At 43.0% G+C, this 26,653-nt stretch overlaps 1 protein-coding gene across 2 annotated transcripts in view; it reads right to left on the reverse strand.

Annotated features, from left to right (window-relative positions):
* SH3RF1 (SH3 domain containing ring finger 1) overlaps positions 1 to 26,653 on the reverse strand; it is a 200,698-nt gene that overhangs the window by 77,372 nt on the left and 96,673 nt on the right. The gene's annotated exons all lie outside the window — the stretch shown is intronic.

Consider the following 26,653-nt stretch of genomic DNA (forward strand, 5'->3'; position numbering starts at 1 on the left):
AGCCACTCTTTAGCTGCCCTGTGTGTTTCGGGTCATTATCATTCTGGAAGACCCAGCTGCAACCCATTTTCATTGATCTTAATGAGGGAAGGAGGCTGTTGGCCAAAATCTTGCGATACGTGACTCCATCTATCTTCTCTTCAATACGGTGCAGTCTTTCTGTCACCTTTGCAGAAAGCATCCCCAAAGTATAATGCTTCTCCCACCATGCTTCACGGTTGGGACGGTGTTCTTGGGGTTGTACTCATCCTTCGTCTTCCTTCAAACACGCGAAGTTGAGTTGATACCAAAAAGTTCTATTTTGGTCTCATCTGAGCTCGTGACCTTTTCCCAAGCCTCCTGTGGATCATCCAGATGGTCATTGGCAAACTTCAAATTGGCCTGTACATGTACTGGCGTGAGCAAGGGGACCTTGCATGCCCTGCAGAATTTTAATCCATGAGGGTGTAGCATGTTACTAATGGTAATGTTTGAGACTGTGGTTCCAGATCTCTTCAGGTCATTGACCAGGTCTTCCCGTGTAGTTCTGGGGCAATTCCTGACCTTTCTCAGAATCATTCCTACCCCACAAGGCGAGATCTTCCATGGAGCCCAGACCGAGGAAGATTTTCCAATAACTGTGCCAACAGTTGTTGCCTTCTCAACAACATGCTTGCCTATTGTCCTGCAGCCCATCCCAGCCTTGTGCAGTTCTACAATTTTATACCCGGAGTTCTTAGGCAGCTCTTTCGTCTTGGCCATGGTGGAGAAGTTGGAATTAGATTGATTAATCGAGTATGTGGACAGGTGTCTTTTGTACAGGTAACGAGTTCAAACAGGTGCAATTAATACAGGTAATGATTGCAGAGCAGCGGGGCTTCTTAAAGACAAACTAACAGTTCTGTGAGAGCGAGAATTCTTGCTGGTTGATAGGTGATCAAATACTTATTTCATGCAATAAAATGCAATTTAATTGTTTAAAAATCATACAACGTGGATTTTCTGGTTTTGATTTTTAGATTTTATCACAGGTGAAGTGTACCTACGGTAAAAATTACAGACCTCTCCATTCTTTTTTAGGTGGGAAAATGTACATACCGGTAATCGGGAGTGTATCAAATACTACCACTATGTATATAATATAGGTTTACATATGAATAAAAAACAATCTCATTATATATGGATTAGATGGACTTTAAATATGGTGCTCTAAGGCCAGAATAATAGAAGTGATTATTAGATGAGCTAGATTTGTAATGTTAGGAATTACCGGCATCTTCCACAGCTCAGCATTTCACATATTACTGTAGACTTTGGAAAGTCAGAATGTGCTCTCCATATGTTCCCGGCACATTCACTTCTATGATGTGAATCACTGGCCCTTTAGTGCTTGTGTTATTCCAAGAACAAGGATCTAAGAGAGAGCTGTCCTCCCAGCTTTCAACACCACAAGCTCTTTCCTATGGAAGGAAATGGACAGCAGATCTCCTTTTGCAGCAGCAAACTTAAAAGCAGATAATAATAGTATCGACTTCCCATAATCATTAATTTTATAGCATCTAACCACGCTCTCCAAATCTGGCAGATGTCTGATTGCACATATGGTGGTGGAAATAGAGTCCCCATATGTACTTCATGCTTGCCGGAGCACTCCGCATGCTTCCATCCATCATGTACTCACTATTAGTCACACAGATTACATTGTAATACGTGTTATACGCGAGTTTACCTATACAGGAAGCACTGCCATGGACACACGGTGCATTATGCGTATATTAACACTATCAACAAACAAATTACTAATATAACACATTGGGGAAGATCCCATAGTAAGGACATCTACTAATACATGTTTATAGGGAGGCTGACCAGCAGACCGTTTACCAACAATACCTACACATGACAGCGGACAAATCTCAAAAGTGGAGTTACAGAATCAATTAGTGATCATCTGACGGCACACTCTTTATCCCTGATAGAATGGAGTGACAGTGCGCTTCATTCATTCCCTATAGGGCTGCTGAGCGCTGTGCTCGACTATTTTCCGCACTCTTGTAGAGAATGAATGGAGAGGCTATCAGGCATCCAACCTGTCACTCTATTGTAGTTGGGGCAGGTCTCAGCAATTGGACCCCCACCAATCTATAAGTTATCACATAACCTGCAGATAGGCAATACCCTGTTTTCATTGGACAACCCCTTTAAATTTACTTATTCATCTTAGGTGTTCGGGCGATTTATTATCCAATTTTAATTTACTAAAAAAATCAATCTTTCTCCATAAGTGGTGATACATCGTTTAGCCCATCCTTTGTCTACATTAGATTGGGATAACATTTGCAAATTACCCGCGCCAATGAACAGAATTCCGACACAGAAAATGAAGTGGTCGGTATGCAGCCATACGTGGAACTATTTCTTCCAGTCCGCTCAGATCTTTCCAGATGAAATGCTACCAGTGACTGGTAATTGGAATGATGTGCTGATGTGTGTTACTGACTGCTCACATACTCATTCACAATGAGACGGGCGCACAATCTCCGCATAGCTCAGTGGCAGCTCAATGGTACATGTCTAATAAAGACAGACATGGGAAGCCAGATTCGGGTGGTCGCTCACAGGTTGGCCTATTGAGAGCCATTCGGCCTCTTTCTATGTCCTTGTTTCAAATTTGCAGTTCTCTATGTAAGGAGGGGAGAAAAAGCCTTTCCTTGAATAGACGCATTGAGATGCATATTCCTTTTCCTCAAAGAGAAGATCTGTTCTGAAAGAGGCTTTCACAAGCTTGGCTAAGATCTGGACCACAACCCAAGTTTGTGACAAATGAGACCAAGGCTATCTGTAGGCCGGACACATCTTCTGCCTATGTCCTGTAGGCCTCATCATCTGATGAACTCTCTAGCTGACCATAGACGTGGGATCATCGCCAGCCGGAAGAAGTTTCAGATAGCAATTAACAGGGCAGAATGAGAGGCCAGCAGATGACGAGACCTCCGCCAACAATCCAGTATCTATTGCCAACTTACAGCTTAGAGAGTTGGCAATAGAGCTGTCGGAGTTCAGATTTATTTATTTCCAGGACGGTCTGAAACAGAGCCAGGCTTTACCATATGACGGGCAATTTCACAGACTGCTCACACAAAGTCAGTAATGTGTCCTCAGCTGTCTCTATGCCACCTGCACAGGACACACACCCTAGCCGGGCACGGCGAATGGCAGACACAGTGCTCGTATGGCGTCTTATTTCACTGAATAAAATGTGACAATTAAACAAGCAAGGATGAGATTATATTTCCAATCTACATGTTTAAAAATTGTGCGAAGCATATGGAACGATAAGTCTTAGACGAGAATTGTGCACACATTGTTTACAATATTAATACGGCTGGAAGGAAAGATTCATCCGATGTGATGCCACACACTGACACTGCAGCCATGGACCTCTGCACAGTGGAGACATGATGGCCGGAAGTAAAATTTGTAATAAGTCCCTTATTAGGAAAACGAAATTATTTTATAACAAAAAAAGGCTTTTGCTGAAAACAAAAATGTTATTGTTTTGCTGCAAAAAAGAATGGATATATGGGCCCCAAAATCTGCACCAAAGTATGCGATCTGCACTATGGCAACCAGAAACCATATTGCTGGACAATGGAAAACTAATACGTTGTCAATACTCCAGGTAAAGAGAAGGAGTAACTTAATAATGCTATATGAAAAAATTGAGGCTTCTAAGTCTGACACTATTGATACTTTTCGGAGCATATGGGATCCTTGGATCCAAGCTCAGAATGACGACGACCTTTCCAGAACATTGTCTCTAGCTACATAACACACGAGTATACTTATATACTTAATTCTTGGTTCATTCAATCTGGTATCTCACGTCAACTTAACTCTCATCAATAACACTCAATGTTCTCTGTACCCTTCCTCCCCCCCTTTATTCTTTTTCCCTCTTCCTTCCCCCCTCCATTAACCCAAATATAATTGAATTAAAATTGTTGTACACTGGATTTATACAAATACTATAATATCTTCAAGGATAATGTAACTTTCCTCATCTTATTTTATCATATTTCCCCCAGCGAGGGGATCCTTGAACATTATGATCTGTGTCTACTATGTTTAATGATGTTCTCAGAAATGAAAAAAATTTTGAAACTAAAGTATGTGATCTGCTCTATTGTTTTTGCTGCGATTCCCTTTTTATACATTTTGGCGCAGATTTGATGAATCATGGTAGTTCAGAGCAGAAGCACTGGGATTCTGAACTTAAGAAAATAATTACATTTTTTCACATACAATTTTTCACACTCCGCATAGAAGCTTATAGGAATAAATGCCGGTCGGCAGAGTCTTTAACGCACGGAGGTCGTGAAGTCACATCCATTGCGCCGGGTCACTGACATTATTGCCTGCACTCAGACCGTGCTTCATGGAAGTCTGGGCGATCCATTATTCCTGGCTAGGGATGAGCGGACCTGGGAAGTTTGGGTTCTGGTACCCGACCTGAGCTTTATTCTAAAGATTGGTCCGGGTACTGGAACTGTTCCCGAGACTGAATCAGAACTAGAATCCCACTGAAAACAACACAGACCCAATCTCTCTCTCTCTTGAGAGTCCGTGTTCAGCGTTTTGCACCAAACACTAACTGTCCGATGCAAACGCCAAACTTTTAGCTTCGGATTCGTTTACCTCAAATCCTGACACTTTGTCTCATCCAGAAAAACTGCAAAAAGTTATTGGAATATTATGAATTAAAAATAAAAATACATATATAAAAAACGAAAAAATACATAAAAAGAAAGTTTTTGTAACTGAAGTTGGCACAGAATGTCTGCAGTGATGGTATCTATCCGATGATGAAAATGAAGCGGAGCCGTGGCCCCCCGCACGTTGCGCAGCCTCCACCGTAGCCCCTCAGACACGAGCCCTTGAAGATCGGCTGAGTTTACATCTCACTGCAGCCTTTCTCTTGGCTTCACATGAAAGGAGTAGAATAGGGAAAAAAAACACAACTCCCAGCAGTCTGCCCACAGCTGGCAGCTGCCATTTTTTCCTGCCAGCAACATGGAAAAATCTTAAACCTAAACTGAGGGCAAGAGAAGCACAATCGCATCAGGATAGTACCAGACCCGAGAAATGACAAGATATTAGAGGAAACAAGTGTTACATTGTTCTTTCTTCATTGCAGCATGAAAATGCAAATGCTCTGAAATCTGAGGAATCGGGGTCCAGGCGACCTGGAATAGAATCCGCTGAGAAGAACCTTACAACCTGTCAATGAATGGAAAAGATGACATGGCATCTTAAAGGGGTTTTTAGGAGCAGAAAATTAAGAAATAAAAAATGTCACTGTAAATAAATTCATAAATACAGTACTTATAATTCACAATTGTTTTGTCTAGGGAGGTAATGATTATAAAAGACATTGTTTTGTTTCACTAAAGCTTTTCTCAAATATTAATAGGACGGGTGTATGTTGGTGTGAACTGGAGTTAGCTGGACAGCACATGTTCCAGGTCACCGCCAAGTCACAGAAGCCATTTAGAATTAAAGGGGATTTCCAGTCAAAACCGATTAGTCTGCAGTCACTCTGTGTAACTACAGACACTGTGTGCTATGGGGATTCGCTGGTTTCAGAGGATAGGTATGTGTTATACATACCCTCGGCCAGTGAGTGCGGTCTTGCTCTCCATATACTTGTATGGAGCGAGACCACGCCCTCTAGTTGGACATGCCCACTGGCCGGGAGTACATATAATGCATACATACACTCCGGCCCTGGGATTGAAACCGGCGAATCCATCAGATCACAGTGTGAACACCAGTATTAGATCTGAAAGACAGGGTGAGCAGCAGCGTGAGCAGCATCTTCTCACCTCAGCACTCCCGGTATCTCCAGTATTACATCAGAAAGACAGGGTGTACAGCAGCGTGAGCAGCCTCTTCTCACCTCAACACTCCCAGTATCTACAATATTACATCAGAAAGACAGGGTGAGCAGCAGTGTGAGCAGCCTCTTCTCACCTCAGCACTCCCGGTATCTACAATATTACATCAGAAAGACAGGGTGAGCAGCAGTGTGAGCAGCCTCTTCTCACCTCAACACTCCCGGTATTACCAGTATTACATCAGAAAGACAGGGTGAGCAGCAGTGTGAGCAGCCTCTTCTCACCTCAGCACTCCCGGTATCTACAATATTACATCAGAAAGACAGGGTGAGCAGCAGTGTGAGCAGCCTCTTCTCACCTCAACACTCCCAGTATCTACAATATTACATCAGAAAGACAGGGTGAGCAGCAGTGTGAGCAGCCTCTTCTCACCTCAACACTCCCGGTATCTACAATATTACATCAGAAAGACAGGGTGAGCAGCAGTGTGAGCAGCCTCTTCTCACCTCAGCACTCCCGGTATCTACAATATTACATCAGAAAGACAGGATGAGCAGCAGTGTGAGCAGCCTCTTCTCACCTCAACACTCCCGGTATTACCAGTATTACATCAGAAAGACAGGGTGAGCAGCAGTGTGAGCAGCCTCTTCTCACCTCAGCACTCCCGGTATCTCCAGTATTACATCAGAAAGACAGGGTGAGCAGCAGTGTGAGCAGCCTCTTCTCACCTCAACACTCCCGGTATCTCCAGTATTACATCAGAAAGACAGGGTGTACAGCAGCGTGAACAGCCTCTTCTCACCTCAACACTCCCAGTATCTACAATATTACATCAGAAAGACAGGATGAGCAGCAGTGTGAGCAGCCTCTTCTCACCTCAACACTCCCGGCATCTACAATATTACATCAGAAAGACAGGGTGAGCAGCAGTGTGAGCAGCCTCTTCTCACCTCAGCACTCCCGGTATCTACAATATTACATCAGAAAGACAGGGTGAGCAGCAGTGTGAGCAGCCTCTTCTCACCTCAACACTCCCGGTATTACCAGTATTACATCAGAAAGACGGGGTGAGCAGCAATGTGAGCAGCCTCTTCTCACCTCAGCACTTCCAATATCTACAATATTACATCAGATAGACAGGGTGTACAGCAGTGTGAACAGCCTCTTCTCACCTCAGCACTCCCAATATCTACAATATTACATCAGAAAGACAGGGTGGACAGCAGTATGAACAGCCTCTGCTCACCTCAACACTCCCGGTATCTTGAGTATTAGATCAGAAAGACAGGGTGGACCCAGTGTGAGCAGCCTCTTCTCACCTCAACACTCCCAGTATTACCAGTATTACATCAGAAAGACAGGGTGGACAGCAGTGTGAACAGCCTCTTCTCACCTCAACACTCCCGGTATCTCCAGTATTACATCAGAAAGACAAAGTGGACAGCAGTGTGAGCAGCATCTTCTTCCCTCAGCACTCCTGGTATCTCCAGTATTGGATCAGAAAACCACGATGGGCAGCAGGGAGCTCAGTCTCTCACAGGCACCTGATATTAAGGCAGGTTTTTGTCAATGGAGGCCATTTTAGTGTTATATATGTTATATTACCTCATTAGTGATTTGCTAATTAAAGTTAATTAGCAATTTATTTTTTAACTAGATGGTGGCCCGATTCTAACGCATCGGGTATTCTAGAATATGTATTTATGTATGTATATAGCAGCCACATAGTATATAGCACAGGCCACGTAGTATATAGGAGCCATGTAGTATATAGCAGACAAATACTACGTGGCCTGTGCTATATACTATGTGGCTGCTATATCCATATTGTAGAATACTCGATGCGTTAATACAGGCCACGCAATATATAACAGTGGCCACGCAGTATATAACACAGCCACGTACTATATAACACAGCCCACGCAGTATATAACACAGGCGACGTAGTATATAACACAGGCCACGCAGTATATAACACTGGCCACGTAATATATAGCACAGCCCACGCAGTATATAGCAGCCACGTAGTATATAACACTGCCCATGCAGTATATAGCAGCCACGTAGTATATAACAGTGCCCACGCAGTATATAACAGTGGCCACGTAGTATATAACGCAGCCTAAGCAGTACATAACACAGCCCACATAGTATATAACACTGCCTGTGTAGTATATAGCAGCCACGCGGTATCTAACACAGCCCACATATTATACAGCAGTGTGGGCACCATATCCCTGTTAAAAAAATAGCTAAAATAAAAAATAGTTATATCCCGGCGGGATCCAGCGAAGCTCCGGCGATACACGCGCGGCTGCCGCCATCTTCCGATCCCAGGATGCATTGCGAAATTACCCAGATGACTTAGCAGTCTCGCAGTCTGTGCCCGTTACTGATTGGTTGTGGCTGTTTTACCGCGACTAATCAGCGACTTGGATTTCCATGACAGACAGAGGCCGCGACCAATGAATATCCGCAACAGAAAGAAGGACAGACAGAAAGACGGAAGTGCCCCTTAGACAATTATATAGTAGATGTCATTTCTTTTATTTTTTTCTATTCATCGAGAACCCAATACCATGCTCTATCTACTGAATACGAGTCAAGCAGATACAGAGCATACGTCAAGAATGGTTCCTGTAACGATTTTGTAAGCTCCTCAATAGAGTTTTTTTTTCACCAGATGGAGTATTTTTTGGCGTCCATATGGCTGGTATGTGTCTGCAAACTGTTTATTTTACCACACAGAAACATCCGGCAGACTGTGCTTTCCTGTGACATGCGATATTGATTTATTTTTTATACAATCGATTCCTATGGCTGACAGGTGCGACTTCATCCATCCGGACTGTGGCCACTGCTGATTGTTCACCTCATGATTGTATTTGGCCAACAGTAGCCTAAACCGTCTTGTAAGCATAGCTTTATTGTGGCTATATAATGCAGCATACTGACTGATCAGTATTACATAATGATAATATACCTGTACCATGGAGGAGAAATTGAGAAAGTATCTATAAATCATTACCAGCTGATATATTCAGCAGGACGTGAGATGACAGACCCCGACACAACGGTATATTTACAATGTTTGTACCTTGTTTGTGAGACCCAAAGAAACATGGTATATAAAACAGCTGGAAATACAACTGTGACAAATATATAGATATTGTCAAGACTCGTAAATGCTACATAGGTAACGAAGAATTCTAGAAGTCATATGGATTTTTAGCTGGATGAAATACAGAAGATCGATATATTTGGATGGAAGTAACATTTTCTTGGACAATCTGGGCACTTGGAGAAAAGAAGTTTAGCAACTCCTTCGCCATCCCATTTTGGCAATGACATCACTATAAAAATGTTATCTAAGGCCTTTTACTCAGGCAGATATATTACTCTTAACAAGTCGATACAGCAATGTAGCAAGGCCATCAGCTAACCCTCGTTTACTGGCATTTATTCGGGACAATTATCACCTAAGTAATAGACCTGCTGTCACAAGATTTTTGCCACTTAGTCTGAGAAAAGCATAATATAGGGGCAGAGAGCCTGATTCCTGTTACTGGGCTGATTACTGTAGTTTTAATAATCTCCTGCTGATAAAAATTATCATTAGAGGCCTAGTAAACGTGCTGCCATGGAGTCTTCCACATTCATGAGCTCTGTATAACCCCACCCACACCACTGATTGGCAGCTTTATGCCTATGCACAGTGTACACAGAAAGCTGCCAATCAGTGGTGAGGGCGGGGTTATACAGAGCTTAGCATTAAAGAACTGCTAGATCTGCAGCAGATATATCAGTGATTTTAGCAAATCTTTATTAAAATCTGTGATTTTACCAAATCGCTGGAATCCCTGCTCTTACATCATTCTGCACGGTAGGGTTGCAGAAATGCGGTGGAAATTCTCTTTAAAAAATGACACACCACCCTTAATTCTAAATGTGAATATTTATTTCTAAAGTATAGTCGCCATACCTAATGTTCTCTGATCCGCTGACTCTGATCCCTTTTTCTGTCGGATTGGCAATTCTTTTTCTTCATTTCCATGGCCATTGCAAAGAGATGGAGAGGAACGTCGGAAGTCAGAATCACTCCTCTGTTGACTTTTAGAAATATATAGTCCCATTTAAAGGGCATCTGTCAGCAGTTTTTTCTCACAATAACCATAATGTAGGAGAAAAGAGCCTGATGATTATAGTGATGTGTCACTTACTGGCCTGTGTTTTGCTGTTTCAGTACAATCAGTGTTTTATCAGCAGGAGATTATCACTAGAGGACACCTGGCCTTGTGCCTCCTAGTCCAACCAAGCCCCAGCACTGATTAGCAGCTTGCTGTCACAATACACCGGTTGGACGCTAGGCTGTTGCTTTGTTCATTCTCAAAGGGGCGGTGTGAAAAAGCCAAGTGCAACAAGCGACAGCCCCCTAACAAATGAATGGAGTGGCGGTGGAGCATGTGCACTGGCGCACCATTCCAAAAGAGATAAATGTGCCGCATTCCGCTGATCAGCGCCAGTCACAGCAGTCAGTCCCCCACTGGTCAACAGCTTATAGGCGACACCTTGTGTTTACTGGACTATCCCTTTAAGTACAGTATTTACAACTTATTGTGCCAATATTTGTAAAAATACATAAGAATAAGTGAGTAAGAGCCCTGCACGGAGACACTGACACAACAAGAGAGCTGACAGACCCCATATAGGACTGCTCTATCGTTATAGGGTGGGCTCCATATACCACCATGGAGGATTTATTCACCAGGAATTTTGTGAGAACCTCAAACTGTTTTTCCCCCTGTATATTTATTATCTTTCATTCTTTATAAGTTGTGATTGGAGGTTATATATTATTTTAACCACTGATTTCTTTATTGAAAGCCAGGAATGATTTGTTATCTACTTCCATTTTAAATGGTCTTCTCGCTTATTGAAGTGTCAGTGAAGCAAAACAAAAGCAATTTCTATGCAAATGTGTTCCCGGGGCTGGAACCACTAATACCGTGCCCCCTGTTACACCAACTGAAGAGGGGACATGGACGATCATTTGCTTTTCCGGGGAGTTCTGCACCTGGGGGATCGTTCCACGCTGAATAACATTTCCAATCATTCCACACAATACACGGCTGCAATGGAGAGATTTATTGTAGAGCACAAGTGGTTAAAAAAGCAACTCCCCCGACAAGAAATAATGCAATCACATTCTAATATTAGGGATACAAAGTATCTGCATTTCCATTTTGGGGGGCTTACTACCCCGATCATTAGGCTCCAGAGTTTACATGTAGGATGGGAAGAACATTGCATCATTTCCCTTCAGAAGTTCAGCACAGCCATAACACACAATAGGAGCTCCATAAAACTAGTTCTGCACATTATTTCTAATATAAGGATTATAAATATTACCATCGCAAATATGTCATATAAAATCATGCATCAATGACAACCCTGTCAGTCCTCATAAAGGCTGTGAAGGGCTCGGACTGCATACACCAGTAATGACTAATGCTTCCCAGTGACTAGCACCTGGAGAATACGGCTGTGTGAGGCCCATATACTGTAATGGAAACTGCTCCAGACAATAAAGCCTAGTAATAAAGTGCAGACAATGGTGCCTAAATAGAGGAACGGAGGAGAAAGGCAGGTAAGGATATAGCGCGGGCCCAGGACACTAGCACAAAACTAAATAAAGATCACCGGGTACAAATGTATTTTATAAAATATATGGGTAACACCAATAAAGTCATGTCAGAGATGTCTGTAGGGATGGGTGCACCTCCGAGACTATGAAACCACTACAACCATGCCACCAAAAAAGTCATGTCAGCGATGTCTGTAGGATGGGTGCACCTCCGAGACTGTGAAACCACTACAACCATGCCACCAAAAAAGTAATGTCAAAGATGTCTGTAGGGATGGGTGCACCTCCGAGGCTATGAAACCGCTACAACCATGCCACCAAAAAAGTCATGTCAGCGATGTCTGTAGGGATGGGTGCACCTCCGAGGCTATGAAACCGCTACAACCATGCCACCAAAAAAGTCATGTCAGCGATGTCTGTAGGGATGGGTGCACCTCTGAGGCTATGAAACGGCTACAACCATGCCACCGGGCAGAAAAGACTTAGGGCTCATGCAGACTTCAATTTTTTTCCACATAAAATAAAATGGTCCTAGTCTCATCAGTGATTTTCTTTGGAGTTTCAATAAATAAGTAATGGGATTTAATTTAACGGGATGACGCACGGCCGTACTCAGCTTCCTTCCCTTTAAATGCAGTCACAGTGTTGGCCCATCAATCTTTGGGAATAGGTGCTAGCTTTTTCACATGGAAAGGTGGTACATATTGCTGCTGTGAAAAGCCCCCCATCTGAGCCTTTTCATGGCTGAGGCTGCAATAATCCATCCATATCTGACCACTGGAAGTGGAGCTGCACAAACAGCAAAGAGCGGCAGCGCTACATCGTCTATGCAAGTCGTATGGAAATACATGGGAGTTATGGAAACCTCTCTCTACTGTGTCCGCTCTTTACCAATAGTGGTCTGATGGATTATTCTTGTCTTGGCCATAAAAGACTGAGAAGGGAAAAACTCCTTAGTGACTGACCACCTGAAGATGACTGTTTAACCACATAGATGGGGGCATCCATGTAGTTTGGCAGAGGTAGGGGGCCCCTCTGTTACGCTGCAAAGTAACTGGGCGCTGCCAATGGTTTTTATGGTATCTGGGGGCTTAATGGGGTCTACTGGGCTGCGGATCAGCATCATGCTGACAGGTATAATACACTACAGTACAAATATGCAAAACTAGAAAAGTAATGACAAAAAGTTTAAAAAGGAAAAACTTTTCTCCTTTAAAATGACTTTATTATAGCAAAAATACACCTTAATTGCACATAATAGGTATTGGAAGGTAAGCAATGATCTGAAATATAACAAGAGCACGTCACTAACATAAACCGCACAGCACCGAAAACCCCCCAATAAAAACAACAAGACTAGAACTGCTGTGTTTCATTTGTCCCAAAAAACTGTAAGTAATTTCCTTTGCAGCAAACACATTGAGATAATGTTTCTAGTCTGCTCGTTTCCACTCTTACATGGATAATTACCGTTACTTTATTGTTAAAAAAAAAAGACGCCGAGATTCATTGGACCATGGAAAGCCATAGCAATGTCAAGGTGAAAGTCAGGGGGAGATGAAGGATGAAAGAGACCTCAGGAGAAATAAAAAAGTAGGGATTGCCTTATCCACGAGCAATGTGTTCTCTCTTATAGCAAAAAGGGAAAAAGTCACATCCTATGGTTAATGTGTTTATTACCACAGCGGGCTGGAACCAATTTGCAGTTTACTCATTGAAAACACAGAGATTTCTGGCACGTAGGACTTGCTGGCTGCCAAACCTACCATGTGACTGACAGGTAGGCCGCAGAAGTTTCTTATATAAGCTCAAACTAGAGCATGAAGGGCTGAAGTGGTGAAACCAAAAAATAACAACTCCACTTTGCAAGAACGTCAAAACACTCCGATGTGCGCCATGGGTGGGCCCAATGCCCCAAACCTACCCCACACGACTATACATACAAAAAAAAACAACTTAGCTGGTGGAAGTGTGCTCCCGTTATAGTATTTAGGTGAACCTATTCTAAATAATAGTGAGTACTCTCAGGCCAACCTCACACATCTGATAACTAGTCCGAATGCGGACCACGACGCCCAGACTGGCAGCAAGTCTGACCTGAACTCTACACTCACACCATAGGCATACATGGAGCTGTTGAGTTTGGGTAAGGAGACCCTCGGTCAGTCTGTACATCGCGGTGAGTGCACTTACACATAGTTACATGGGTTGAAAAAAGACCCAGGTCCATCAAGATGAACCTTTCTCCACCAATAGTACAATTTGTCACTAAATTATCTATAACCCACAATGTTATGTATACTGAGGACATCATCCGGCCCTTGTATAAAAGCTGGTATAGTGTCTGCCATTACTGCCTCTTATGGAAGGACAGTCCACAGTCTGACTGCTCTATCTGTAAAGAACCCTTTCCTACTTAGCTGTCGGAGTCGCCTTTCTTCCACCAGTAATGAGTGCCCCCTGGTAGTTAGTATGGTCCCTGGAAGGAATAAGTCATGTAGACCAAGAATTTCAGAAGAATAAAACCCACATGTGGGGTTCAGAGCGCCATGCTGCTTCCACATACAGTAGGAGTGGGGAATCTTTTTTCTACCAAGGGCCATATAGATATATATATATATATATATATATATATATATATATATATATATATATATATATATATATATACACACCATCCTTCGGGGGCCGTACAAAGTACATCCTGACTCTGGCACTGGTTTCAGGACGTAATCTTTCATTGCATGCCCTTCAGTGTTCAGTAGTGAACACTGCATGTGTGTGATAACAGAGCAAGAAGAAATTAATGAGCTGGTTGTAGTCAAAATACACCTCCCTGCCCAAGAAAGCGGTCCCTGAGAATCTGCTCGGGGGGCCTGAAAAAAGGTCACCGAGGGCCGTAAATGGCCCTGGGGCCTGAGGTTCCCACCCCTGATGTACAGGATAACTACTGAGTACTACAGATTCTTTGAACAATACTACAATGTGGGCGAAACGTGTTAGACCAGGTGAATGCAGTATAATAATTACTCGAACAAAAGCTGAATAATAATTACATTATAAATACAAAGTGCGAGTGCAAAACAATTAGATTAAGAAATGAAAAGTGTTATAGATATATCCTGATTAGCTCAGTGTATAACTCAGTGATTACTAAGGGGAATATCCCATTGTACTGCTGGCAGTTAGTTGTAAATGGTGTACTCAGGGTTGACAGAATATTGGAATGCTGAGCAGGCTAAAGCGGCGATACATACATGGAGTAACTAACAGATCCCATATATATATATATATATATATATATATATATATATATATATATATATGGTGGAGAGTACACTTCCTGCAGTCACGTGCAGGAAGATATTACATTTTTGCTCCATAATATTAATTTAAAAGGAATCCATCTGAGGTCACGTCTAAAGCCGACCATAGATGTAACGATTACAGATAAGAGTCGGAAACTTACGTACAGATCTTTCTTGGCCACTACTGGTAAATGCTACTTGCTTAATGCAGTTTATTATTATGCCACCATCAGGATCACACCTCTCCACCCCCCAAAAAACAGGTGATTGTGCATTGTTTTATGCCCAATATCTAAGGCCAGCTTAGATACACTCCATACTCGCACTGACGAGGGCCAGCAGTCCGAATTGAGATACTGATTTGGCTTTTATCCTAAGTCATATTGCACGACTCGTTAAAGGGTTGATTGTGACTTGTAGGATCGCTACTTCCAACAGGTGGCGCTATAGAGTTCCTTTTTCTCTGAAGAGGCAATTTGCATAAGGCCAGCTTAAAACCCATTCACCGAAGCAGTAAAATTGGCAGGAGATTTCTGATGCAGAACAATCACATGAAGGACCTGGCTGCGACCAGTAAATCCAGCGAGCAGCACTCGGCACATTACCAGAAGGTACAGCATGGCAATATGCCACACATGACTGGCGTCTCCCCCACAACTTCTTCTTCCCTAATGAACTCATACTGCTGTGTGAAAGCTGTTTGTTAGGAGTCAGGTCTAAGGTTTGTGAGACCGAAAAATTCAATAAAGCTGCAGAAGTAATGAGGGTAAGTCATGTAGGAGAACGTCTGTAGCTGTACACTAACACAGGAATGGTAATTGCTGCTGGCAATAAAAAAGGGAAAGAAGTTAGAAAAGCATCAATAGTAACAAAAAATCTGCAGTTTACCTAAATCTTACCCATCCATGACACATCATCCCCATGGTCTACATACCCCACTTACCATCTGCTGCCTCTCCGGAGAGCGAGATGGCAGCCATAACCTGACATACAGTAATGAAGCATAATATATTATCAATCTACAGGGAATCCAGAAATGGCGCCACACCTGGCCATGGATGTGTCTTCTGCATCTTCCTAACATTTGTGCTCAGCATCATGCATGCATCCTCATGACGGAGACATGTACCCCCTATTTAAAGTGTATAGCCTGCATCCACTTTCACATAGCGATTATGGAAGCTACAGACACATAGGGGCCTCAGCCAAGCCGAAAATCTCAAGATATGAAAATACTGCACAACTGGGCTCAGAATTTTGTTGGTAAAACTTGCGAAAAATACCATTAACAAAAAATTGGAAAACCACACCAACTTCCAGAAAAACTGCATACAAGGCGGCCCTACCCCTGTGATGAAAATGTACTTTTCTACTCAGTAGATGGTAAAAGTATTGTTTGTGGCAGATATTCATGCTGGCGTAAGATTCCCTGAGAATAAAGGAAACCCGTCATGTCAACAGTCGCTATATGGAGTTAATCTGCAGATTAATAGTGTTCTAAAGCCGTGCGGCCACTGCTCTGAAAGCCTGGCTACAGAGAAGAAATTAGCTTTATTCCTCCCCGCAGCCCCCGGCTTTCAGCCATAGAGGAGTGTCCCGGCACTGGCTGACAGCCCCCGCACTATATACTGATCAGTGACTGAAGTCGTGCCTCCATGACTGAAAGCCGGAGGAAACCATGGGTAATACAGTTCTTTCCGTCTGGTAGCCGGGCTTCAGAGCAGAGGCTGCACGGCTTAGGAACGCTTTCAACCTACAGGTTAACCTCATATCTGCAGGTTTATAGCGCTTTGGGACAAGACAGGTTCCTTTTAACAAATGGAAATGGCATCTATATATATAAGGGTCACTTCCGTCGGCAACTTCCGTAACGGAAATCCCGTGTCGCTGATTAGTCTCGCCAGCTGCCTGTCATGGCTGCCGCAACCAATCAGCGACGGGCAGAGTCCGATTAGTCCCTCCCCTACTCCCCTGCAGTCAGTGCCCGGCGCCCACTCCGTAATCCCCTCCAGTCACCGCTCACACAGGGTTAATGCCAGCGGTAACGGACCGCGGGTACCGCACTCCGTTACCGCTGCTATTAACCCTGTGTGTCCCCAACTTTTTTACTATTGATGCTGCTGCCTATGCAGCATCAATAGTAAAAAGATGTAATGTTAAAAATAATAAAAAACAAAAAAACCTGCTATTCTCACCTTCCGTCGTCCGACGATGCACTCGCGCCGGCCACCATCTTCCGTTCCCAGAGATGCATTGCAAAATTACCCAGAAGACTTAGCGGTCTCGCGAGACCGCTAAGTCTTCTGGGTAATTTCGCAATGCATCCTGGGAATGGAATTTGGCGGCAGCCGCGTGCGCATCACCAGAGTTTCGCTAGATCCCAGGGGGTGAATATATAACTATTTTTTATTTTAATTATTTTTTTTTTAACAGGGATATGGTGCCCACACTGCTAAATACTGCGTGGGCTGTGTTATATGCTGCGTGGCTGCTATATACTACATGGGCAGTATTATATACTCCGTGGGCTGTGTTATATGTTACGTGGGCTGTGTTATATACTGCGTCGCCTGTGTTATATACTGTGTGGCTGCTATATACTGCGTGGGCTGTATTACATAGTACGTGGGCTGTGTTATATACTACGTCGCCTGTGTTATATACTGCGTGGCTGCTATATACTTTGTGGGTTGTGTTATATAGTATGTGGGCTGTATTATATACTGTTTGGGCTGTGTTATATACTGCGTGGCCAATGTTATATACTGTGTGGCCTGTATTAATGCATCGGGTATTCTGCAATATGTATGTATGTATGTATGTATATAGCAGCCACATAGTATATAGCACAGGCCACGTAGTATTTGCTATATACTATGTGGCTGCTATATACATACATATTCTAGAATACCCGATGCATTAGAATCGGGCCACCATGTAGTTTATAATAAACAATGTTAGGGGGAATGCTTTACAATTTTAAATATTTTAAGACAAACATTGTGTGATCGAGACTAGAAATTTACTTGATACTCCTGTACCAGTGTGGTGTCCACATATATACAAATTAGCTCTCTCCTGGAAAGAAGAAATGGCCTCGTTAGTGCCACCCAGAAGAGGTAGCTAAGGTAGACCCCTAAACCAGCCTCACAACATGACTGGACATATTAGCCACGCTGTAAACTCTTTGGGGCTTATCTGCGCCTTGCCAATAAAACACCAGGTTCGGCATCTGACCATTCTGGCTATGCACATGTGTTGTTTCCTGAAATAACAGAAAGTTTCAGAGTCTAAAAAAGCCCCAGTAGCTAGTGTAAGAATTGCAAGATTTCTATTTTTTTTATTTATTTTCAACACAGATGAGGAAAGGGGAAATAAAATTGGAAAAAAATGTTTTAAAATACACGTAACATTAAAAAAATGAATTTAAACAATAATTCACTCTCTGATAACAGCTTCCCATTAGGGTCAGCCAGTGCCCCCTCTCGCCAAAGTTGTATTAAGAGCATCTCATTTAGCTAGACAAACCCTGCTTTGTACTGATGAGCTACAAATAGCCTGAAACAGTTGTCTGTGGGTCCCTAGTCATGTTGCCAGGCTTATTAAATGGTTGAATATTGATGTACAATGTAGCTGAGATACCATGCTTTTCTTCCAGGATAGAGACAATTTGTATGTTTTGTCCCATGAACCATTTCCAAGAGAGCTCTAAATTTCAGCAGTTCTCATTAAAGAAAGCCAGTCCCCTCCCAACATTGTGTCTACATACATAGAAAAGATGTGTAAGTACAAATAGGTGTAGGAGTGCGGAGCAGCAATGTGTCCCTAACACCCAAAATACTATCACCAGTGCCCTTATTGTTGGCAGTAAAGACTTTGACTGACAAAGTGCACAAACGCATGCATGATTGGGGAATAAGGATACGCCAGCTTCCCCAATACAATTCCTGCGTCCGCCAGTGAATACCTAATGTGCCAATGTGAATACATTTGCATGTCATACCCATCTGTTAAATAAGGAATGCCATCCAATAACACAGGCTTTGTGCGGAATGATGAATATCAGTAGAGCCCACTCCTCTCAGCTCCAGGAAACGTTTTCTTAGATAGACATATCTGTGTTGTTTCTTTCTCCTGTAATGACAATTTTCTGTAGTAACTACAGAAAACGCTGTAGAAAAGTAAATAAAGCGCTTTTCTCTGCAGCCGTAAACCACTTTTCATGAGGATGCGAGTGATCTGAATATTAACGAAAGCGAGTACGCCATGTAGTTCTATAAACAGGCAACTGGCATGGCTTCACATGCATCTCAAGTAGCTGGTACAACTGGCATGGCTGTAGGAGAAGGCTCACATGCATCTCAAGTAGCTGGTACAACTGGCATGGCTGTAGGAGAAGGCTCACATGCATCTCAAGTAGCTGGTACAACTGGCATGGCTGTAGGAGAAGGCTCACATGCATCTCAAGTAGCTGGTACAACTGGCATGGCTGTAGGAGAAGACTTCACATGCATCTCAAGTAGCTGGTACAACTGGCATGGCTGTAGGAGAAGGCTCACATGCATCTCAAGTAGCTGGTACAACTGGCATGGCTGTAGGAGAAGACTTCACATGCATCTAAAGTAGCTGGTACAACTGGCATGGCTGTAGGAGGAGGCTTCACATGCATCTCAAGTAGCTGGTACAACTGGCAAGGCTGTAGGAGGAGGCTTCACATGCATCTCAAGTAGCTGGTACAACTGGCATGGCTGTAGGAGAAGACTTCACATGCATCTAAAGTAGCTGGTACAACTGGCATGGCTGTAGGAGGAGGCTTCCCATGCATTTCAAGTAGCTGGTACAACTGGCATGGCTGTAGGAGAAGGCTCACATGCATCTCAAGTAGCTGGTACAACTGGCATGGCTGTAGGAGAAGGCTTCACATGCATCTCAAGTAGCTGGTACAACTGGCATGGCTGTAGGAGAACGCATCACGTGCATCTCAAGTAGCTGGTACAACTGGCATGGCTGTAGGAGAAGGCTCACATGCATCTCAAGTAGCTGGTACAACTGGCATGGCTGTAGGAGAAGGCTTCACATGCATCTCAAGTAGCTGGTACAACTGGCATGGCTGTAGGAGAACGCATCACGTGCATCTCAAGTAGCCAGTACAAGTGGCATGGCTGTAGGAGAACGCATCACGTGCATCTCAAGTAGCCAGTACAAGTGGCATGGCTGTAGGAGGAGGCTTCGCATGCATCTCAAGTAGCCGGTACAAGTGGCAGGGCCAGCGTCAGCACCCGGCGCACCCGGGCAAGTGCCTGAGCAGGCAAGGGGCCCATTCGCCGTCGGGGGCACTAACGCGCTATAGTGTCGGCCCCCGCGAGTGGACCCCCCACCTGCTCCGGGCCCCGGCACTTGCGATACTTACCTCTCCCGGTTCCAGCACTGCAGCGACTTCCATCCTCTGACTGTGACGTTCAGGTCAGAGGGCGCGATGACGTCACCAGTGCGTACCCTCTTCCTGAGCAGTCGCACCACAGAGAGCAGGAAGACGCTGAGGAGTCCAGAACAGAGCAGCGACAAGCAACGAGAGGTGAGTATTTCATTTTTTTTTTTATATTTGGAGCAACATATAGGGACCATCAGAAGGGGCCCATATATGGAGCATTATATGGGGCTAATTCTATATGGAGTATCTTATGGGACCAATAATATAGGGAGCATCTTATGAAGCCAATTCTATAGGGAGCATTATATGGGGACAATTTAATATGGAGCAGTATATGAGGCCAATTACATATGGAGCAGTATATGGGGCCAATTACATATGGAGCAGTATATGGGGCCAATAATATATGAAGCATCTTTTGGGACTAATTATATATGGAGCATTTTATATGGCCAATTATATATGGAGCATTAGATGGGGCCAATTATTTTTGGAGCATTATACGGGACCCATTCTGTAAGGAGTATTATATGGGCCCATTCTGTATGGAGCAATATATGGGACTCAGTATACTGTTTGGGGCCGATCATATAGTGTATGGAGCATTATATGAGGCCCATTATATATGGAGCAATAGATGGGGCCCATTATATACTGTATGGAGAATTATATGTGGCTCACTATACTGTATGGAGCATTATATGGGGTCAATTCCGTATGAAGCGATATATGCAGATCATTCTGTATGGAGCACTCTGTGGTGCCCATTATACTGTATGGAGCATTATATGAGGCTCATTATTCTGTATGGAGCATAATATTGGGCTCATTATTCTGTTTAGAGCAATATATGGGGCTCATTATTCACTATAGAGGACTATGTGGTGCCAGTTATACTGTATTGAGCCCTATATGGGCCATTATACTGTATGGGGCAATATATGGGGCTCATTATTCTGTTTGGAGCATTATATGGGGCTCATTATTCTGTATAGAGGACTATACTGTCCGGTTTCTGAGCTAATGTAGAATGCTCAATAGATATCACTAATGTAACGTAAGAAGTATGTGAAATCTTTGGCATTGTACTATACCTATATTTCTCTGCCATATCCGTGCATTATGAATTGTGGTATGTGTTAAAGGGGCCCACCGGGACTCTTTCGCCCAGGGCCCATGAAAACCTGGAGCCGGCCCTGACAAGTGGCATCAGGGGATTGCTCTCTTTCCCTCCTGTACACACACTGGTAAATTAGCATACCGTCCCCTAGTATATCCTTCTAATCGCCCAATGGAGATCTGGCAGCGGTAAGGGATACGGATCACATAGTAATTTGTTCTATTAATGGGCTGGCAAGCTTCTGAATCACAGTGTGGTAATTGGTTGGAGTAGTGCCAGCACACAATGCAGGAAGGCACAAAAATACAAAAAGGACAGTACAAAACAGAATAAAGAAAGAGGCAAATACAGCGGAACAGTATGACAGAGAGTCAGCATCTTACCGCCGACTTACTAAATATACTGCATTATTTGTACATTCTAGAACACCATTATTAAATGGGTTTATGCAGCTTTTATTTGTACACTGTGTGTGCATTTGAGCATCGTATGGCAGCTTTTACCTGCAGGAATAGCATGGCACTGGTACTGAGGCACTGTACTATATATGACTTTTGCAGGGTATGGTAGTGGAAGGACTCTATAGGCAACTGTTCGGTGGAGTTATTTGGTCAATTTATTTCACAATTGTTGGGCACAATATTTGTTTAGTGTGGTTATTCGTATACACTATGAAATGAGATCATACAGGTGGGACACCTTTCTACTATGGTAATAAACCCTACTAAGTCCTCTTCACAGTTTAATTTTCCATATATGACCTTACAATAAGAAGTGTTGGGAACAGAAACCAAAGTAGAAGTGTTCTTATTCGATACAATGTAACCGTGTGACGGAAAGACTTCACTTCGCTTCCAGACAACTGAAAACCTTTTTTTATCAACCTGTCAAAGTGTCTTTTGTAGACTGGAAGTCTTATTGTGAGCAAACAGGATCAAACTCATGCTTCCAGGCAAGTTTGGGGCCCCGGCCTTTTCTTCCCCACGTGGGAGGCATTTCTTTCCTTTTATCTTCTAGTTAGGTACTGTTTCTTTATTGCCGGGCATCCCCAGTACACTTTGATCACCCCAACTGACAACTCAGACCATGTAGGCCCTGGTTTTCTGGAATGACACAAATCCCTTTGTATCAGCTGCTATACTCTTCTGTAAACTCTTATCTATATACTTTACTTCCTGTCAGGTTTATTATTTTCATTGAAACGGGGAAAGTATCATTAGAAAATGATCCAGTATAAATTATGTTTTTATCTTCAATGTATTTGTTAATAATGTTGCGGTCATGTTTTCTAATATGAGTTACAGTCTGTATTTAATCCTGGAAAATCCTGAAATCTTGCAGTTTGCGCTGAGGCTACTGAGGCTCGTAATAGATTTACACTTACTGTTCTGTAGAAATCACTTCACTTTCACTTATAATAGCTCATAGTTACAGCTCACCTCCTCCCCCTCCCTGCAAAAAGGATTCTGGTCATAGAGCATGCACAGAAAACTCAACCATAGAAGTCAATGATTCAGATCATGTCCACTGCTATTCATGGCCAATGTGGCTACTGTAAATAATTTATCTCAATGCTGAACATCGACACCAGTTATCAACAGAGGACGAGGCCCAGATTTAACATACAGGTGCTTCTCATAAATTTAGAATATCATCAAAAAGTTAATTTATTTCAGTTCTTCAATACAGAAAGTTTAGCTCATATATTCTATAGAGTCATTACAGAGTGATCTATTTCAAGTGTTTTTTTCTGTTAATGTTGATGATTATGGCTTACAGCCAATGAAAATCCAAAAATCATTGTCTAAGTAAATTAGAATAATTAACAAAAAAAAAAACATGCCAAGGCTTCCTAAGCGTTTAAAAAGGTCCCTTTGTCTGTTTCAGTAGGCACCACAATCATGGAGAAGACTGCTGACTTGACAGATGTCCAGAGGCAGTCATTGACACATTCCACAAGGAGGGTAAGCCACAAAAGGTCATAGCTAAAGAAGCTGGCTACACAGAGTGCTGTATCCAAACTTATTAATGGAAAGTTGAGTGGAAGGAAAAAGTGTGGTAGATAAAAGTGAACAAGGAACCAGGATGTGATAACCGCAGCCTTGAAAGGATTGTTAAGAAAAGGCCATTCAAAAATTTGGGGGAGATTCACAAGGAGTGGACTACTGCTGGAGTCATTGCTTCAAAAACCACCACACAAAGAAGTATCCAGGACATGGGCTACAAGTGTTGCATTCCTTGTGTCAAGCCACTCATGACCAATAGACAATGCCAGAAACGTCTTACCTGGGCCAAGGAGAAAAAGAACAGGACTGTTGCTCAGTGGTCCTTGGTGTTGTTTTCAGATTAAAGTAAATTTTGCATTTCATTTGGAAATCAATGTCCCAGAGTCTGGAGGACGAGTGGAGAGGCCACAATCCAAACTGCTTGAGGTCTATTGTGAAGTTTCTACTATCAATGATGGTTTGAGGAGCCATGTCATATGCTGACGTAGGTCCACTGTGTTTTATCAAGACCAAAGTCAGCGCAGTAGTTTTCCAGGAAATTTTAGAGCACTTCATTCTCCCCTCTGCCAACAAGATTTTTGAAGCAACCTGGGCTTCCATAACACCTCAGCAGTGCCACAGGCTGATCACCTCCATGCCACGCCGCATTAATGCAGTAATTGATACAAAATGGGCTCTGACCAAGTATTGAGTGCATTTACTGAACATACATTTCAGTGGGCCAATATTTCGGTTTTTAAAATAATTTTTCAAGCTGGTGTTATAAAGTATTCTAATTTACTGAGATAATGACTTTTGGGTTTTCATAGGCTGTAAGCCATAATCATCAACATTAACAGAAATAAACACTTGAAATCTATCACTGTTTGTAATGACTCTCTCTCTCTCTCTCTATATATGAGTTTCACTTTTTGTATTGAAGAACTGAAATAAATTAACTTTTTGAGGATATTTTAATTTTGTGAGAAGCACTTTTATATTGGTGCAAGGTGTTTATCACATCAGTTCCTACTAGTGTAGTATATACCTTGATGACTGTGTAAGTTTCAACTACCAGTAAAATATGATACTACTGATCAAGTTAAAGGGAACCTGTCACCCCTAAAATGGAAGATGAGCTAAGCCCACCAGCATCAGGGGCTTATGTACAGCATTCTGTAATGCTGTAGATAAGCCGCCGATGTATCCTAAAAGATAAGAAAAAGAGGTTAGCTTATACTCACGCAGGGGCGATCCTGCTGAGGTGGGCGTCGCGGTCCGGTCCGGGGCCTCCCATCTTCTTACGATGACGTCCTCTTCTTGTCTTCACGCTGTGGCTCCGGCGCAGGCGTACTTTGTCTGCCCTGTTGAGGGCAGGGCAAAGTACTGCAGTGCGCAGGTGCCGGGAAGGGTCAGAGAGGCCCGGCGCCTGCGCACTGCAGTACTTTGTTCTGCCCTCAACAGTTCAAAGTACGCCTGCATCAGAGCCACAGCATGAAGACAAGAAGAGGACATCATTTGATGAAGATAGGAGGTGCCGGACCGGACCACGACACCCATCGGACCGGCCCGCAGCGGGACCGCCCCTGGGTGAGAATAATATAACCTCTTTGGGGGTGACAGGTTCCCTTTAATCCTGCCTGGACTTAAGCAGGGGCAAAAGGACAACATGAACTAGCCACTCCAGACATGGACTGGGTTATGCCAACTTTATCTCAGATCTGACTCCCGCGTAACTTTCCTTACACACAGTCCTTTGTGGCACACAGCAAGCACATCAATATGCAATGTGTCTGAGACAACGCCAGCTACTGTCCAGAGTTTAAATGCCCTTTACCCTGCCACCTACTCTGCTTCCTGAAGGAATCTCATTCATCCCGTGTGACACATCGGCTCTTAAACAACTTTACAATTCCCTTTTCATTATTGCAGTTTATTCCTTCTTATTTTTTGGTGATTAAAATAGTAAAGAAGAAAAAACTAAAGGAAAATATAAACTTCATAGTCTGTGACTTATGGATTGTCCATTCGGACATCTGTTTCTCACATATGTAATAGATAGAATAAATACCCATTACAGTCCATGCCTTTGTTTCTTTGCGTGCTGGGTGTTGCAAAAAAAATCACGCACATATGTCCATTTTTTATATTAGCGTCACAGATGGAAAATCACCCATACAAGTCTATGAGTCTGTAAGACTCACGGACAGCATATGAATGTCATCAGGGGGTAGCTCAATGCTGTCCGTGATGAATATTTCAATGTAATTAATTTTTTTTTTATATATATATTTTTTTTTAATTTGTGAAAATCACTGATGAAACGCTAATGGTAAAAACAAAACAAAAACAAAAAAAACACACCAAATACTGATGACACTTACACCATTTTTTTGCATACGTGAAAAATTACTGAGGCCCAAATCCTATTTGCAGACTGTAGACTGTTGCAGACTGCAGCGTTTCGACTGCTGACAATTAAGACGGGAAATAGTGCGGAGACGGGATGTTGCCATCAGCATATGGCCATCTCACCTGAGCTATTTTAGCCAATAAATAAGCACATTGCTTTCTTGGAAAAGTAATATTCAGGTCCTATATTAGCGGTCTATGTGGGGCCAATTAGAACTTGTGCAGAAAAGCGAAGCAAATAAAAAATCCTCGGAACACCATTTGCAGATTCTCCCTCACTTTCCCAGCCTCACGTACAAAATCCCATCTCACACTTGGATGAAAGTTTTTTTCTTCTTGGGCTGCCAACCGTAAACCTATTTAATACACTCAAATGGGGGGAGGAAGGCAAAAACACAAGCAAAACAGCTTTTACTAAGCGAGGACGGGTTTATGAATTCAGATTCTCTAGAGAGCAGAAGAAGAAAGTGAAATCTCTTTCTCGGGCCTTCGGGGAGGACGAGGCAGCTAAGAGCAACCTAACTCATGCCTCACCATGCAGACGGTAATGCCGCCAACAGGGTCAGTGTGCGGCTCTGGGGTCTGTCACAGAGAGGGGCTAAGTGACTTGGATGTGTCAATGGCAGGATGTGACCTGGATCTGGGGAAGAAAAATACTGTCTCCATTACAGGGTGGAAAGGTGTTGAGAGGACAGAGAAGAGCACATTAGTTTGATGGTTCTGCGGGTCCCCAGCGAGCCACTACTTTGCTCCCATCTCTAACCACAAGCAGATGCTCGCACTCATCCTAACCTCCCAATACCAGGCAATCTTGTAGGTGGGCAGCCCTTTATTAAAAGTCATTTCTCACCACCGATTGGGGCTATTTTAGATATTT

This window comes from Ranitomeya imitator, chromosome 1 (genome assembly GCF_032444005.1).
Source record: "Ranitomeya imitator isolate aRanImi1 chromosome 1, aRanImi1.pri, whole genome shotgun sequence".
NCBI lineage: Eukaryota > Metazoa > Chordata > Amphibia > Anura > Dendrobatidae > Ranitomeya > Ranitomeya imitator.